The sequence below is a fragment of the Lissotriton vulgaris genome, chromosome 12 (genome assembly GCF_964263255.1).
Source record: "Lissotriton vulgaris chromosome 12, aLisVul1.2, whole genome shotgun sequence".
Classification (NCBI taxonomy): Eukaryota; Metazoa; Chordata; class Amphibia; order Caudata; family Salamandridae; genus Lissotriton; species Lissotriton vulgaris.
The window spans coordinates 490,463,228-490,482,284 of record NC_141700.1 but is presented as its reverse complement, the minus strand read 5'-3'; the positions used below and the strand labels follow the sequence as shown (position 1 = coordinate 490,482,284).

General features: G+C 45.5%; 1 protein-coding gene across 1 annotated transcript in view; it reads right to left on the bottom strand.

The window, feature by feature from the left end:
- The window catches only part of RFWD3 (ring finger and WD repeat domain 3), a 328,893-nt gene that overhangs the window by 2,097 nt on the left and 307,739 nt on the right, over positions 1 to 19,057 (bottom strand). The gene's annotated exons all lie outside the window — the stretch shown is intronic.

Below are 19,057 nucleotides of genomic sequence, written 5' to 3'. Positions count from 1 at the left end.
TTTGTGCTATTTGTTACTTATGGTCTATATATAGAAACTGTCTATTCCGTAAAGCTCTCATTCTCAATAATCGCAGTTCCCTGGCACTTACCTTCTGCAGTACTTCTAAGGCTTATTATAAATATGCACGCTCTGCAAAACATCTCATCAAGTATTTGCTGTTGGAAAGTACAATCTGATTTCCTGTTGCAAGTAAACTTTTGTGTCAACCATGTGTTCGTCTGATAGCAGACAGACCCTTCATTTTTTTTTGGAAATCTGTTTATTAGCATAGTGTTTCGAGCAACATCACAGAGTGAACAGTAAGCATCAGCACTAGAAAAAGGCGTGCTCTCGCAAGCATAACATCAACAATTACATCGTATATTTTGTATTTTGTGGCATACTTAATAAGGTAACATTCCCTTGAACAACCGGAACAAATCCCACCCCCCACCCACAGGAACCCCCCCCCCCCCCCGACACTCATTGCACATGCATGTGTAAGTCAGATCGTACTTGGTTTCACCCGTGAGTCCATTCCACCCAACAGTACTGATTTATACAGATAGTCATGAGCAGTAGCACAAACAGTACGGGGTATCCCGTGTCTTTATCTAGTGCACCACAGACAGATGCGTCACCTGGGTTTCTCTGTTCGTAGGACACAGTACAGTGCTAAGGCATCGAATCAACAGAGTCCCCATCTCCCTCCGCTTCGAACATCCCCAATATGGTAAACCAATCCAGTGAGATCGGCGTTTTTCTGAGGCCCCTGCGTTCCTCGCATTGCAGCGCTTCGCCTTCCGCCTTGCCCCACCTAGTCACTTCCACCCGCCATAGCTCAGGATCAGGTGGTTTGGGCGACTTCCACCTCATCGTAATCGCCCGCTTCGCCAAGAGTATAGCCAGGTCAGCAAAGCGTGTTGCTACACTTCTAGTGCGCGCTGCGGGACCCAACCCTAGTAGTGCGTATTCCAATGTGAGTGTGCGTGGTAGGGTGCCTGCACTGGTGAGTGACCCGGTGACCGTGGACCAGTAGTAGCCCAGCTTGGGGCAGTCCCAGAGCATGTGTACCAATGATGCGTCATCCGCAGAACATCGGGGGCATGTGTCAACCGCAGTAGGGAACATGGCGTGTATGCGGTGTGGTGTTAAGTAAGCCCTATGTAGAAGCATGAGCTGAATGAACTTAAATTTGGGGTTCCTGGCTACCTGTTTGGGGAACTGGAGGATACGTTCCCACTCCTTGTCTCGTAGCGGTCTTCCCACATCACCCTCCCATTTCGCCCTGAGGAGCGACAGTGGGGCTACCCTCCCCGTCCTGATGCTAGCGGTTAACCATTTAGTCAGGTGGCTCCCCGTCCCCATAAGATAAAGCATCGTTGGTAATGGGTTTGTGGGAGGTTCGCTTTCCTCGTGCGCCCACCTAATAGTCACGTAGTGGCGGAGGCCCGCAGACAGACCCTTCATAACATAATTGCCATATTTATAAATCACACGAACATCCAGCGGTCACTAGTCATTATTAAAGGTGTAAGGAATGTTTATTGTTACCAAACTCAATGGTACTGACTTTATCGACCCTTGAAGGATAAAAGGCTGAGTGGGACTACTGAGATTGCAACCTGTGACATGGGGTTAAAAACAGATGCATGCAGTAGACGCAATAGTCCACTAAGTCACTAGACCCTCATAACACTTACCGGTTACAAAGCCCCTGTTTGGACCTACCCTTAGAATGTGTTATGCAATCGGTTTGTGAATGTGTGTCATCGATTGTTGCACACCTTCCAATTTACCATGAGGGGGTAGCTTGGGGAGGTAGGTAAATCACATATGAAGCTAAGACAACAACATTTGCAAAACCCCTGTTAAAGGTAACATTTTTTTTTTATTTCACAGCATGAATATTACAACTTTACTTGCATAGACTAAAGCAGTACTCTAACTCAGATAACTGAGGAAATTGCAAAGTTGTAGACACAGCAACCCGATTGTTTATTATTGGCCGTCATTCCCACTAATATAGGCGATTACTACGATTCGAACAACACTTGAAATTGGAAGCATTTTTTTTGTATTGCGAGTTGCTTTATTTTCTACAAACACTGCATTTTATTTATTGATTGAAGAGTGGCCTCTTACCCTTAAGACCGGTATTAGCAGATCGCCAAGAGCTTTCTGAAATGTTATAATGTGTAATAACCAATAAAATAGCCCTGCAAGAGCATCCTAAAATGTAGCTCAATCTGTGGGGAGGATATAAATCGTGTTCCCATCTACCTTCAGGAACTACAATTATTATTTTGTAATATTGCATTTAATGTGCAAAATTACAGGTTATACGTTTTTTGTAATACACACCTCCACTGTTCAAAAGCATGGCAATAAAATAATCAATCTAGAAATGTGTCTAACTACAATGGGGCCAACGGAATTATGCCTGGATAGAGGACTAAATTATGCTGCAATGATGACAAAATTATGTAGCCAGAAGCAGCAAGTTGCGAAGCACTGATGCAGTACATTTTATGAATTATCTCGCTATTTTGAACTTAACACCTGGAAACAGCAATCAACATCTATAAGGAGACTAGTTTAATTTGTAAACCGTCTACCTCTGAGCAGCACCATCTTGTGTAGTCTTTTTTTTTTTAGAACCAACTTTATTGGAAATTTTGCAGCAAGACAGCATCACACAGTGCAAGAAATGGTTAATAAACATGCATGGCATAGCAGCAAGCCCAAACATTAGTAATATGTAACATTTCCCTCCATTGACGTTCAAGCTTAAGACAGAAACAAGTCTAAAAAATTGGCATCTCCTGGTGAGCGCACCACAAGACCTGTGCACACCAGCTCCTGACAGTCAGTGGCTTCTGCTGGGCCACATCCAGGTTGGCAACCAAGCAAGCCATCCCCAGAAAAAAAAAAGTTCAACTCTACAGCCCCCCATCTCCTCCATCGACCCAAGTAACCCAGTACGAGGTGCTAACTGCAGGGAGCAGCCTATGACAGCGGAAAGTATTTCACCCACCTCCTCACTAAAGTGCCTCAGCACCGGATATTCCCAGGCTATATGGTAAAAATCCTGCATGATAAGCGTGCACCGTGCGCATGCCGCTTGCACATCGCGGAGCAACTGTTGTAAGCGCCTTGGACTGAGGGTCGCATGCAAGTAGTTGAACTTTATCATACAAAGCCGCGCCAAGTTCTCTAGGTGCCATGCAAGCCATCCTACAATAATCCTCATCCGAGTGCCCCACCCAGAACGCCCACCTCTGCCGGAGCTTCTCAAGGTCGATGATGTTACGCCTTTACCTAGCTCCCCTTGGAAAATCTTTGCCTTCAACGGACTGCATTCAGGCAAAGAATCTTCCGGGAAGTCATGCGCTAACAAGGCATGGCGCAATTCGAGGTACCGGAGAAACCACAAGTTAAACAGAGTACTTGACTTTTGAAATGACATAATGCGCATCCCCTTTTAAACATCTCTAAGGTACGAGATCCCAGTGCTCCCAAGCCTGGAGACCTTCCAGGGTCAATAGTTGACCCCACCAGAGGGGTCCTCCCAGTTAGGCGGCGGTTCCAACCAGTGAGTCGAAGGGCCGCCCTCCAACAGATGAGGGAAACACACGTACAGGAAGGCAAAGTACTCTGTAGACGTGCTCCATATAGGACATCAAGAAGGCCATCTATGACCAGCAAATGAATTTCCAATCGATATGCCAGATCAAACGTCTGTCAACTCTTTGTGGTGGTCTTATTTCTTGAAATTCTTCTTTGAAGTTTATATTTGCTTCTTAAGGTGCATGAAATCGTGTGTTTTTGCCATGTCAACGGGGCACAGTCTACCAGGATAATGGCTTCATGGCAGTATTGTTTTCCAGAGTTCCCTTATCACACTATTTTAATGTGTCTAGCCCCTGGTGCTAGCAACGTTGTCCTGTGACATTTCAGGTCTTGTACACCGAACAAAACACCCCAATTGATGAACACGGGTATATGTAATACAGGGTTACTCACATAACATGCAGATATATATGCAATGGGAGATTAAAAGAGATTGGAAAGGAGAAAAAGCAGCAGAAGAAGCGCAGGGTCAAGAGGAAAGAGAAAAAAAACATTGGAGAAATTAGCAGGAGAAAAAATAGACAAGATGGTATTTTGCTAGGCCCAATCAGATGTCGGATTGGAGGGTCAATTGAGGATTACTTCGACCTGATAATACTGGTAGGACCCAAACACGCTAGTAGACACTTCTTTCTAGCACTTGTAGGGTGAACCATATCAATGGTCTCCTCGATCCATCCCAGTGCCCAAAAACATGGATTCGCACAGGGAGAACTTCACTAGTGGAGAAGCGTGGCTCAATGGTTAGAGCGGCAGACCCTGATGCAGAGGTCTGGCCCGGGATCAGGGTTCAATTCCCGCCTCGGCGGCTCTTGGACTCCTGATAATTCTCTCCTCGGTGCCTAGTCTAATCATGGGTCCCACTCTGTGACTCTGGGCAATAGCTTGCTTAATCTCCACAACGGCCCAGCAGTGCTTGGATGCCTGGCTTCACCTTGGGGATGCCCAGGAGTGGACATCTCACAGGAAAGCCAGGAAGGGTTCCACAGAGGTATGAATACAGCGCTACGAGACCTCAGGGTAGAAGTGCGTATATAAAATACAAACACACACACACATACTGCTGCTGCTACTAATCAACTGTCATCTAGTTAAATGCATATCAGAGTATGGACGGTACTGTGGAAACACTTTATATAGGATGGTATTGTGCAGCGCAGGTTTGGCATGCATTACTGAAGATGCAACAGTGCAGCACCGCCCTCTGTAGCGAGCTTAGTACCGCAGTATGTGGCCCATCTTATAAACCCCTGCTCAAAGCAATTATCAAAGGAAGTGCGCTCACCCGGTTCAGTTAATATAAAATGTTATTTCTTCCCAAACATAAGACACTCTTTTACTTACTTATTTTGTTTGAGCAATTGTATTCTTAAAGGAGCTCGTGTGAGATAATCCAAGATGAAGGCTGTGACATTCATTCATTCAAAATACTTTATTCAGCTTTAGAGATAAAACCATAAAAGTTCCACAATACAATACAATCATTTAACAAATACAGAAATTACATAAAAGAGGTACTAAAAAACCAGTTACGGTACAATAAGGTTAAACGGTCACCAAAGCCATATTAGGAAATAAATAGACTATATGAACAATGAGCAAAATACAGACTCGTGAGGTAAAGGATAATGAGGGAGAGGATAAATATCAGTGCTCCATACATAATCTAGATCGCAGGGCCGATTTTAAAAAACCTACTACAAAAGGAATACAGTCTGGTTTTAATAATTGTAAATAAAAAAGAGCAGGGCGAACCTGATTAAAATGTAGTTTCTTTAATAATGAAGTTAAAAAATATCTACGGGGAACAGTGTAAAAAGTGCAGAAGAATACAAAGTGCAGCAGGTCCTGTGGAGACACTCGATCACAGCCACAGGGTGCTAGCACTTGTCCTCTGTAACTCCCCTTTGGAACAGCTAAAAGCAAATGAAAATAATCAAAACGAAACCTGATCAATAAAAACCGCTCATGGGTAGACAATGGCCACAAAAGATATGGTTCCATAGTAGGGGTTGTTTTTAGCATCACAAATTTGCAAACACTTTGATTCCCCAGCTCTGTGTGGTCTCGTGCAAGCTTCTTTGTCGTCATAAAAGTCTTCCTAATATAGTCCACATCCTCCATTGTAATGAGATCAGGTTTTAAAAATAAATCATATTTTATTCAAAACAACAACGGTCCCATGCATAGAAAATATACGAAGCAATAAATATAGACGAAATCGATTTCTATATTCGGAGTGACATGTCCAGCCAGACAGAGGTCTTCAATTTTTTACTCAATTGAAGGTTATGCAGACAGAGAATACCTTCAACAAATCACCAGTGTGGGGCACAAGCTTGTACCCAGACACAACCAGATCAGTACAAGGGGTTGCAAGAGACAAAGCAGGGCTGTTAAGGCAAAAGCAGCGATTTCTGTGGTTATCCAAATGTACAGAAATATCAGGCAAGCACCATTACATATACATAACATATAAATCACGTTTTTTTGTATAAGGTGCACAACAGGTCGACTGCGTTTCAGTCCCACTACTTAATCATGGGGACAATCATCAGGACATTTAATAAATGTCTTAAGGTTGAAAGCCTCTAATGCTGAGGGGGAGGTGCCTCGGTATGCTCGTACTGCGAGCAAGGTGAAAGGATTCCCTAGTGAAAGGCAGAGCTGCCCAGAATCAGGAGCTTCTTTTTTCCGCGCCACAATGGGGTCGGTGCGTGGTAGCGAGGAAGTGCCGGGTCAGTCGGCTGCTGGGTGTACTTCCTGGCTTTCAACAAAAAAAAAAAAAAAATCAGGCCGCCCTAACTCCTCAAAACATCTCTTTATATATTTCAACCACGGAATTCGCAGCATGAAATCCAGACTCAAAATGTACCTTAAAATCAGATGGTTAAGGACCAACTCATCGTTCAACCAACAGTTGAGCCAGAGCAACAAGGGATGCATAGCCAAATAGTCACTGATATACGGCAGCTCTTCGTGAACCACCAAATTGGAAGTTCCCCAAGGCACTCCAAAGAGGCGTTTTAGGAAGTTAGTCTCCACCACCCGTATATCATCAGTTGAGGTGTAGTCCCATAGGCCACTTCCATAGCTTGCAATTGCCACACTTTTCGCCCGGTATAACTTCAACATTGCCGCCACAGGGCGCCTGCCCATTTTGGTGGCAAAGTTGAAGATTGCTGTGTTGGCCCGTATAACCTCCCCCTTGGTTCGCTGGATAAGCGGCCCCCAGTTAAGTTTATCATCCATCAGGTCACCCAAGTAAGAAATTGTTGTCAAGGGCACCCTGTCAATGCCGACTTTAAAAGGATATACTTTCTTAGGGCGGGACCCGACCAACATAATATATAATTTGGAATTGTTGATTGAAAGATCCCGTTTCTTCATAAAACTCCTAAATGAGCCAAGCAAGGTCTGCAAATCCTTTGCAGTTCTAGCAATAAGGACCGCATTATCCGCATAAAGCAGGACGGGCAGACCCCGGCTACCAACATATGGAAAATCGCCCCCTGTTGTTACCAATATCTTGTAAAGGTCATTAATATAAAGGTTGAATAAAAACGGGGCCAAAATGCTGCCCTGCCGAACACCCCTCTCTATATTAAAATCCCTAGATACCCAAAGGTCGTTGGCGTATCTAACATTGGTCCTAGTATCCCTATGCATATCCTCAAGAAAACAGACCAGGATATCCTCTACCCTCATGGCCCTCATGGATTGCCACAATTTCCCCCAATTGACACAGTCAAAGGCAGGAGATAAATCCATGAAGGCCATGTAGAGGGTGCCCTGACGGGCATTTGTGTATTTACCCTGGATCAGATATAAGTTAAGACATTGGGATATGGTGGAATGTCCCGAGCGGAACCCATACTGGATGTCTGAGATTATCGCATTTTGCTCCGCCCATGAGGCCAATCTTCCCAGTAGTACCCTGCCGACGACCTTAACCACGGAACCAAGAAGGGACAACTGTCTATAGCACAACGTGCTATTCCGATCACCCTTCTTGAAAACCGGCACAATCGTGGATGTACCCCAGGACTCAGGGCATCCGATGGTGGCCGCAGCGTTAATCACGCCCGCCAGTACCAGGGCCCAGAACTGGGGATTAGACTTAAAGAGGTCCGGCGGTGTACCGTCCTGTCCTGGCGCTTTATTGCTAGATAGCCCTCGGATACCCACCTCCACTTCCTTCAACTCGATTGACATTGGGGCCCAATACAATTCCCCCTTCTCTGGGTCTGTCAGGATCCCGCCCTCCCTTGAAAATAGACATAAAATGAGACACCCACTCACTCTCGTTAATGTGACATTCTCTTCAATAGGGTAGAGCCAGAAAGAAACCAAACGTCCCACAGAATCTCTGAAAAACATTGGGTTACATAATATTTCCCTCTATTTTTATGGAAAGAATAATCTTGCGATATCTCTGGAATTATTTCCAGCATAAAGAAAGCCGACCTGGAGTAATGGGCCACAAGTGGCCCTGTTTGATACTATCATCTAAAAGCTTTTGAGCTAGACCAATTGTGTAAAATAGCCAGTCTATCCTTTGCTGCCTTTGTTGTGGAGACTGAGAGGCAAGGACCACAACCACCAGCCTCCTTTGCTGCTCGCTGCCGCCAAGACCATCGCCTTGCGCCCAGAGACGCTATAAAATCACTTGGGCGCTCCCACAGCACGAGCGCGTGCCCAGGACAAGGGCAGGCCTGTCAGCGGCCGGGCGTGGGCCAGGTCTCTTGGCTCTTTTTACAGGATAAAAGACACAAGATGATGGACGGAATGTTGCACAATGGCAAAACATTCACCCCCAGTCACAGATCTGGGTTTAATCCATTGTTATTTTGCTCACCAAGTCACCCCAGTTCAGACATTGCCATATGCAAATCAGTCCTGACCCAGTGCCTCATGGGAACAGTCCAGACCGAACTGCCAAGCCATGTCGTCTCTTGACCGGAATCAAGCATCCTAGGACCGGTTTCTGGCGATCAGCCTTCTTCAGCCAGGATAGCTTGATTCCAGTGGCGTAGTGAGCAAGGGACCCACGTCTGGGCATACCCTTCCCACATAGGGTGAACAGCAAACACACAAGATGATGGACGGAATGTTGTCACAATGACAAAACATTCACCCCCAGTCACAGATCTGGGTTTAATCCATCGTTCTTTTGCTCACCTGGGGTGGTGTGATGAGCAAAATAACGATGGATTAAACCCAGATCTGTGACTGGGGTGAATGTTTTGCCATTGTGAAACATTCCGTCCATCAATTGTTGTTTTTGCATTTGTCACCCCGAGTGGGACGGGTATGCTCAGACGTGAGTCCCGTGCTCTCCATGCCACTGGAATCAAGCTATTTATTTATTTATAAAGTTTTATATATCCTGGATGATGAAGGCTGATAGCCAGAAACCGGTCCTAGTATGCTTAATTCCGGTCCAGGGAAGACATGGCTTGGCAGTTCGGGCTGGACTGTTCCCATGAGGCACAGGGTCAAGACTGATTTACATATGGCCATGTCTGAACTGGGGTGGTGTGGTGAGCAAAATAACGATGTGTGACTGGGGGTGAATGTTTTGCCATTATGCAACATTCCGTCCAATTGTTGTTTTTGCATTCTTTTTACAGGATCCCTGCAGTCAGGCCAGGACTTCCCCAGATCACAGTTCTTTGGATTGAGTCCTTAAGGGCAGAAATAAGGTACCTGCATGATTCCTATGACTGTTCTTCTTCACTTTATTTTTAGTTCCTATGATTTCAGCCCAGGAAGTGCCCCTTGTATTCCCCCATTTGATAACTGAGGAAAACGGTAATTTTGTACCACAGTTCATTCGAGATCAAGCGTCTTCTGAGAATATAGCAATGAGTAAGAGGAATTTGGCCGTCGGCCAAGGTGGTCCTACAGAAATAACGCAGCAGGGGTAGTAGGGACGATAGACTCCTTCGTAACTAGAGCGGCAAACGTTATCACGAAGGAGATTGCCCTGACTAAGAAAAGGCTCTCCATGGAGGCTGTAGCATTGGGCGATGTAAGGAACAGAGAAATGCTGGAGGCAACCAGGGATCCAGTGGGAGATAGGTCCCCCATTATATCACTACACTCATCAATGGAAGGCCGAACGGTTGATCTGGAAACATTTATATGTACCTATGCAGCCACCTTGACAGTGGGCAATGATCTGGACTGTCCCCCTGTGAGAAAGTGGTTCTATATATACTGGACCAGAATAAGGTACAGTGTGTATATAGTCCACAAACCCCAGAGGTATAACAGAGGTTAAAGCCAGGTGTGACATTACTCTCTAAAGTGGTAGCTTGGTCGAGCAGTAAGGCAGTACCAGAGGACAGTGTAAAGCATTTGTTGCACACAGTCAGCAAAAGGTTTCACACCCAAAGACTGAACTCCAGGCCAATTGTTTTTATATCCAAGATATGCATGTTTTATTTCTAGAACCAACAGGTATCAAAATATACTGTTCTCAATACGAGAGGCCTCCGATGAGTACTTTGCAGCAAGGTAATAAACTTTGTGAACACAATAGATACAGGGGTTGCAGTAGGCAACACAATTCTAAACACACTTTAGCATTGAACTCAATGGGTTCTCATCATATAAGTACAGTTGATTACTTTGTAGATTACTTTGGTAGTTCCAGGACTGGCTCCTAGATTCAGTCCTGGGGTCTAAGCTGAAAACAATTTAGTATAAACGTTTTAGTTATTGTAGTGATTTTTCAGGAATATAAAGCGGTTTTAAAAGTTCACACTTCGAAACTTTTCAATGAAAATCTGGCAATGTTATCAAATGGGAGAAAATTCAGGTTGCAGGTAAAGTACGATCTCGTTACTTTTGTAATGCAGTAGTGGGCTCCTAAGTCTAGCATTGAGGTCTCAACTTAAAACAGTTAAGTAATTATGTTTCAGTATTTCTTATTATTTTTAAAGAATATTTCAAGTTTCCAAAAGTAGACATATAGAAGAAATTTCATAGAAAAGCAGACAACGGATTCCTATGGAGAAAATACAGATTACGGGTAAACCAGGTTCGGATTACTTTTATGGTTCAATACTGGGCTACAAGGTACAGTACTGGCTTCTCTCCTGATCACAGGTGAGTACTTCAGAATTCGTTACTCGGCGGATTTTATAGGAATATTTCAAGTTTTCAAAAGAGTCAAACCAGTCACTGTTATCCAATGACAGGTAAGTGAGTTACTGGTTTCCAGGTGAGTACTCGGCTGGGGAAGTTGAGGTTCAGGGCATAGACTCAAGGGTCCCCCAGGGTCAGGTAGGTAAAAAACGAGATACTTATTTATTTAGAAAGTTTTATAGAGCGCAAACAAGATCCTGACGGATATCAGAGCGCTATACAGTCAATAAATGTTACATATACATAAAAGAAAAAGAAGAGCAGATCAATACCAAACATGTACAGTGGCGTATTATACAAGGACGAACAAAGTAAGAAGCGATATACGGTCTGTCTCTTAGTGTGAGACCGAGGGTCAGTATAATCTCAAGATTGCTTACTTCTATGTATCATATTCATGTGAATTTGGCCATGAGGATGGCTTTTACTTCCTTTTTGAATGAGGCCGTGGAAGGGTTGAGTCTGGTTTCTGGGGGTAAGGCATTCCAAATTCTAGGTGCCATCCCAGAGAAGGATCGGTTATATGTTTTTTTCTTATTGAATTTTTTAGGTTGCAGAAGTAGTTTTTCAGCATTTCTTGAGGGTCTGACACACCCCCCACCCCCAAAAAACATTGTCAGCTTCTGAGCCAAGTATCTGGGTGCCTTGAGATGCATGGCTTTGTGCGTCATGAATGCTATCTTCAGATGAATTCGGGCTTCCAAGGGTTACCAGTTCAGGAGTTGTAGATCAGGGGAAATGTGGGAGCTTCGTTTAGAACCAGTTATGAGTCTCACTGCTGCATTGATTGAGGCTCGTAATGGAGTCGTAGAGGTTTTGGGTAGTCCGCACAGAAAGACACATCCGTATTCCACTCTAGGGATAATTAGAGCTTCTACTGCTTGCTTGAAGTCATTGGGTGGCAGGAAGGGTTTCATTTTCCGCAGTCTGTGTATCTGGAAGTTTGTTCCCTTTGTAGTACTACTGATATGTTTTTGCATGTTACGGTTGTTGTCCAATGTTATTCCCAGTGACTTAGCTGAGTCCACAATGGAGGGTTGCACGTTGAGCGCTGTAATATGTTTGAGCCAATCTTGCATTTTGGGGATTTGTGCGGGTGGAGCTATTAGAAGGAATTCAGTCTTTAGGGCATTCAGTTTGAGATGATTTTCTGCTAGCCAGGATTGTGTATTTCTGAGCGTTGTGTTAAGCACTTTGATGTCCTCTAGGGTGTGGATCTTAAGGTAAAGTTGTGTGTCGTCTGCGTACATGTGATATTGCACCTTGGAGGCTTGTAGAATTTCAGTGAGTGGTTCCATGCAGAGATTAAACAGTGTAGGGGATAGTGAGGAGCCTTGTGGGACTCCCAACATCACTGGGACTGGTATGGACAAGGATTTGTTGACTTTGAATTGTTGCGTCAGATTTTGGAGAAATGAGGTAAACCAACTTAGTACTGCCCCTGATAGACCCATTCTGTGTTCTAGGAGGTTTAACACGTTTTCATGTTTGACCGTGTCGAAGGCTGAGGAGAGGTCTAGAAGGATGAGTAAACAGGAGCCATTTTGGTCGAGGATTTGCAATGCGTCGTCAATTATGTGTGTCATGGCTGATTCAGTGCTATGACCTGCCCGAAAGCCGGATTTGTGTTTGTTAAGGAGGTCGAAGTGATCGATATGCTTTGTTAGTTGTAGATGCACACATTTTTTCCAGGAGCTTGGATAAGGTTGGAATATTGGAGATAGGGCGGTAGTTGTTTAGGTCTGCAGGATCTGCCATGGGCTTCTTTAATATGGGTGATACTTGGCCTACTTTGAGGCAATCTGGGATGCAACCTTGTTGGAGTGAACTGTTTATGATCTTGGACCAGAGAGGTAGAAGCAGAGGAGTTAGGTCTTTGACTTAATTTGCAGGAAGCCGGTCAGCGAAATGATTGGCCTGGTTCAGGGCACTGAGGATTTTGCCGTTTTCTTCGGAGTAGGTGGTAAATGAAGACCAGGTTGCATCGTTTTTTCGGTTAGGCTTTGAAGTGAGTTGGCATGATCCAGTAGGGAGTGCTGGGGGGGTTTGTGGGTGCGATTTTACGTGTAAGGCTAAATCAAGAAGGAGGTCGTTCTTGATGGTGTCGGTCTTCCGAGTGAAGAAGCTGGAGAATTCTTCACAATTTGGCTGTGGGCACGTTATGTCTTGTGGACGATGAGGTGCCTCCTTGTGAAGGACTGGGTTCTTTTGGACCCAGCGGTGCCAGGGCACAACACCTGAAACCTTCGTGGGTAACCTGCTCCGGCGTACAAGTCACAGAGACACGGGACACTTCCTTCGGCGTCAAAGATTCAAGGTTTATTTGCTGCAGGGAACACAGAAGTCACAGGAAGTACATCGAGTGTAGTTCGGGGAGACTGCTTCAAATTGGTTCTGTGGATCGCTCCTTTTATACAGTTTTTACCCATAGGATAACATTGAACACAAAAGTTTACAACCCGGTTCCCACAATTAGCTCCCAGAGGGGTCGCTTTGGTCACTTTGAAACACACAAGGTCCGGGACATAAGTGCGGAAACATTTGGCGGTTCCCAACTGTAAAAACCCATCTTCCCACCATTAGCAAATTCCAATCAGCAGTAAAGTAGATCGAAAATAGGAACAAAGACAGGTGCAGAGGAAGACGGGGACAGTGGGGAGATCGGAAAGGGTGTAAAAGGGGAGGTATCGAGAAACACGAGATACAGGCATCAAAGGGATGTGCCTAATGAGATGCACGGCTGAGACAATAAGTCCGTGCGGCAAGATGAGCCTCGAGCGGCGCCATCTGCCTTACAGCAGCAACCCCCTTGTCATAAAGACACTTTCAAAGAACACGCGTCTTCCGCCAATATCTTGGGAGTCCCAGGGTCGCGAAGCGGACAGCGTCCGTTCGCTGGCTACTTGAGGGCAAGAGACAAAATGGATGCCGTATCTAAGATGGAACCCGTGGGTACAGATGAAAAACCCACATAACAAACGAACGGTTTAAGTTAGCACAGCGAAACTGCGCACACTTACTAAACTCGTCATTTGCGGTTCATAGATACCAGACTCGACCATATTCGTGCGAGTCGAAAACACCACTTACAATTGTCACGGAACCTCAGACGCTCCTTTTGCCCTCATGTAGGCAAGCACTAGTCGGAATCATATTCGATATTCATCAGACCATCGAGATGTTGTTGTAGCATAGCTCTGCCCAACCGAGTCCCCTTGGTAACAGATGGTTGTCTCATACACGTTGTAGCACAGAGGCCACATAAGGCAGGACCACACTGCACGCAAAGGCAACACGTGAACAGGAACACTACCACAACCCCGATGATCATCAGAATCTTCCAACCCCAAGTCGACATCAGGCCCCAAAACCATCCAAGTAGCGTCCAATCCCCTACATCCACGTGTATGGATTCGGAGATCTTATGCAACTTCGAGATGGCTTGATAGACAGTAGGAGCATTATCTGGAATGAAAATGCAGCAGCTCGAATGGATCACTTTACATACCCCACCGCGATCTGCTAAGACGACATCTAAAACCATACGGTTTTGTAACGTCATAAGTCTCTCCGCCTGAAGTTCTGTGGTGATATTACCAAGGGCACTGGCAGTAATATTAGCTGTCGATTCTACCACTCGAGTCAACTGTCTCAGGTTCCTACTATTAACCATAGGTCCCCAAAACGGGAGGAAACCCTTGAAAAAGTCTCCTGCCTCTTGACCGGCAGTATCCTCTTCACTAATTACGCCTCGTACAACTCTAGTCTTATGATAATCGGCATCTACAGTGAACGTCGGAGGCAACAGATTTGCAATGAAACATGAGCCCATGAAGTCTGCGGGCAACCATGTGTATGCACGATCATAACAGATAAAGTAGGTACCCTTGGCAGCCAGAAACACAGGGGACGAGAACATTGGCAGAACGTAACTTTCAGTGCAGGCACTTGCTCCAAGTGGGGCTTGCGAACCACGACCCATAAGACAAAGATTACCAGTGTGGGGTACGACCCATATTGGAGGCGAGCTTTTAAGCTGCTTTTCACTAGTGAACATACTATATTCCCCTCTACTTAGGACCCTATAGGCTTGTACCTCTTCTTCAGGGATAAGAAAAGGATCATGGATCTCATCTTCCATATCCTCTATTGCCATCGATAGCAGCCTCTGATACGAGGTAGGACCAGAGTAGGGGGAACGTTGTTCTTGAGTGGGGTGGAAACCCAGTGCGCTTCGAAACATTGTTTGGAATGCTCGAGCTGACCCTTGGGAACTATACGGTAATACCAGATATGGAATTCCCTTACCCGTAGTATGTGGCATCAACCCACACACCCAACAATTAGTAGTGTTAACCACTAACTGATGCTGATGGAGGAGCTGAATAAAGGAATTGTTGCGGAATTCTACACGTCTAGCCTGCTCGTGTTCCGGTAACATATGAAAGGAATGAGGAGAAGCAGTAGAAGTAAGGTTAGGGTAAGGAGTAGGAGTAGGGGTAGCAAGTAAGAAGTAAGACATAGTGTAATACACCCCACCCGTCAAAAATGCAGAAGCAGTCAGAAACAACACAAACAATTGAAATATGAAACATTTGGTACGACTGAGTTGCTGCAGCTTGACTCTGTACGCCTGAGCTCCTTCCAAATCATTCAGCTTCGAAAATGCCATTCCCTACGACCGTCCGCAACGTTTCTTGACGCACTTCGTTCTGTGCAGCAATAGTCAATCCCCAGGGGTTCCTAGGAACCGACGGCCTTTAACCTAGCGTCAAGACCTACTGTCCAGAAGGAAGTACGCGCGCGGCCCTACGGCCCTCAATACACAATATGTATATATATTAGCACAATATCTCTCAGCTGTGGAAGTAAAAAGATACAAGGAAGAAGCTTGATATATGTACAAAAAACTTTCAATGATACGAATGTTCAAAATTGATCATGGGAAACGAGGATATTGCAGTTGTCAATTTCAGCAAAGCAAGAGAATTTTATTTGTCCTTAGTGTGAGATCGCAAAGAATATCGATGTTTCCCGGGACGTGTCTGCTCGTCGAACAAAGGATCCGTTGAAGAAACAGCGTCCTGCTGATCAGTTGGTTGATCTGGTCTTGAGTCTTTTGCTGACAAGTGTTCAACAGTGGCTCTCTGCTGCGCTGAGGGTTCTCCAACAAGCTGTGCGTCGCTAAAAGGTACAAACGCCGGCAATGTTCCTGTTTCTGTTGACGCAATGCCTTTCCTTACCCACGGGTCTGCCGGCAAGGGAATAGGGACTCGCTTACAATGGGTAGCATGTACCCAATTTTTCCGCCCCTCAAGACGAACGGCAGTCCTCGTGGCCAGGAGTACCTGGTAAGGTCCGACAAATCGGGGGTCCAGATTGTTCTTGCGTGAGAAGTTACGAGTAACCACCCAGTCCCCGGGCTGGAGCTGGTGGCCTGGACCCTCCGTCTGCGTCGGCAAGGCGTCGTAAACCTGTTGGTGAATTAACCTCAGTTTAGCAGTCAAGTCATGTAAGTAGTCAATCAACATCGGATACTCAAGATCAGAGAATATTCCTGGCCTAGGAACCCCCCACACATTCGCAGGACGGCCGAACACTATCTCATAGGGACTAAGCCCTATTCGGGAGTGTACAGTCGCCCTAGTTGACAGTAGTGCTAGAGGCAAAGCATCAGGCCACGAAAGTCCAGTCGTAGCCTGAATCTTCGCTAGTTTTAGTTTAAGGGTGCCATTGTACCCCTCAACCAATCCAGCTGACTGGGGATGATTGGCGCTATGGAATTTTTGATTAATTCCAAGGCCCTTACACACACTCTTCATCACACTTCCAACAAACTCACTTCCATTATCTGACCACACGACTCTAGGCATTCCATACCGAGGAAAGTATTCCTTCAGTAGGATTTTCGCAGTAGACAAAGCAGTATTGTCTTTGAGGGGATAGGCCTCGATCCATCGGGAGAATGCGCAAACCACAACCAGAACGTATTTCAGGTTATTGCATCGCTCCATATGGATGAAGTCCAATTGGATCACCTCAAAGGGATACGAAGGAGGAGCAAAACTGCCAGGGGGAGTTGGGGTTCCTTTGCCAGGATTGTACATTATACACACCATACAATTCTTCACCAGACGTTCAGCACACTTTATAATGCCATCATTCTTCCACACATCAGCCAGCAACTTGCAAATGCCTTTCGCGCTAATATGTGCTAACCCATGTGCCATTGTCACAACGGCCAGCACATACGCATCAGGCAACATCCATCTTTTCTGATCCGACAAATCAATCCAGCAACCATTCACATCCAACTTTCCCGTACTTTCTTTCCACTTCGTCTTTTCAGTGTCGGTGGCCTCATTCTGAATTGCTTTCACGCTCTCTATGGTATCTTCACACATACTCGATTCTGCAGGCCACCTAACCGAACTCGTCACATACATTCGAGTGCTAAGGTTCCGGGCAGTCTCCTTAGCAATCTCATCTGCAAACGCATTACCACGACCAACATCATCCGTCACTTTACGATGCGCACTACACTTAACAATTGCAACTTGTGCAGGCAAAGTCAATGCATCCAAAAGATCGTTCACAAGCTGGCCATGCTGTATTTTCGTGCCATGCGACGTCAAGAAACCACGCTCTCGCCACAATCGTCCAAAACTATGCGCTACACCGAAAGCGTACTGGCTATCGGTGTACACATTCACACGTTTCCCTTTTGCTAATACACATGCTCTAGTGAGAGCAATCAGCTCTGCAGCTTGGGCAGAATTCTGATTCAATCTTGCAGTCTCAACAACAGTATTCAATGTTACAACAGCATAAGCAGTAGTCACATCGCCATTCGGCAACTTAAAACATGACCCATCCACATACAGAGTGCCATCCGGGTCCTCCAATGGGGTGTTTTTAAGGTCCACACGACCTTTCGTTTCCTCTTCTGTCCGCAAGTAACAGTCATGTTCTGCTACTTCATCTGACTCTGCACTAATTGGTAACAAAGTTGCCGGATTTAGGACATTACAACGTTTTATCTGAATGTGGCTTGCCAAGAGCGTCAATTCGTACCCAGACAACCTCGCACTCGTCAAGTGCTGAGTTTTCGTTCGATTCAAAAGAGTATCGACTGCATGCGGAACCATCACCGTAAGCATATTATCCATGACCAATCCTGCTGATTGTCGGATGGAGACCGCAGCAGCCGCAGTTGCTCTCAAACAACTCGGCAATGCTCTAGCTACTGGGTCTAAGGTCGAGGAAAAATATGCACATGGACGTTGCTTACCACCAAAAGGTTGCGTTAAGACACTCAAAGCACAACCTTCCCTCTCGTGAACATATAACGTGAACGGCTTGCTGTAATCAGGGGTACCTAACACAGGAGCCGAACACAATGAATCACGTAATTCAGAAAAACTTTTCTGACATTCTTCCGTCCATGGTAAAGGAGTTGAAACATCCTTGCACGTAAGAGCCACCAATGGTTTCGCTAGCAATGAAAAATTAGGAATCCACTGCCTGCAGTACGACGTGATACCTAGAAAGGCACGCACATCTCTTTGGGTTTGTGGCACAGCCATTCGCGCAATCGCTGCAATTCTCTCTGGGGTCAATCTCCTTCCCTCCTTTGACAATAAGTGACCTAGATAGGTTACTTCTTGACAACAATATTGGAGTTTAGAAGGTGACACCTTGTGATTTAACTCACAGAGATGTTGCAGCAACGACACTGTAGCAATTTTGCAAATGTCCTGAGTATCAGCAGCCACCAATAGGTCGTCGACGTATTGGATTAAAGCCGCACCAACCGGCAACCTAAACGCATCCAGTTGACCCTTCAAGGCTTGACTGTAAATCGATGGACTTTCACAGTAGCCCTGAGGAGCGCGTTTGAACCGGAAGCTACGTCCACCAAGAGAGAAACCGAAAAGGTCCCTGCTCTCTTCGGCAATCGGGATGCTGAAAAACGCATTTTTCAAATCAATCACCGAAAACCAAGAAGCAGTAGCTGGAATCAGAGTCAGTAGCGCCGTGATGTCAGGCACAACAGGGAATTGAGGAACCACAATTTTATTTACCTCCCGTAAATCGATAACAAAACGATAAACAGGCGGTTTGGTAGGATCAGTACGTTTAAGAATGGGCAGTACAGGGCTATTGCACACGTTTCCCCGAGTTTCTTCGATGACATCTTTCTCGATCAAGTCATAGATGATCGCTAACAAAGCTCGTTCACCATCAAGGGAGATACGGTATTGGGGAATACGTGGCAATCGCACAT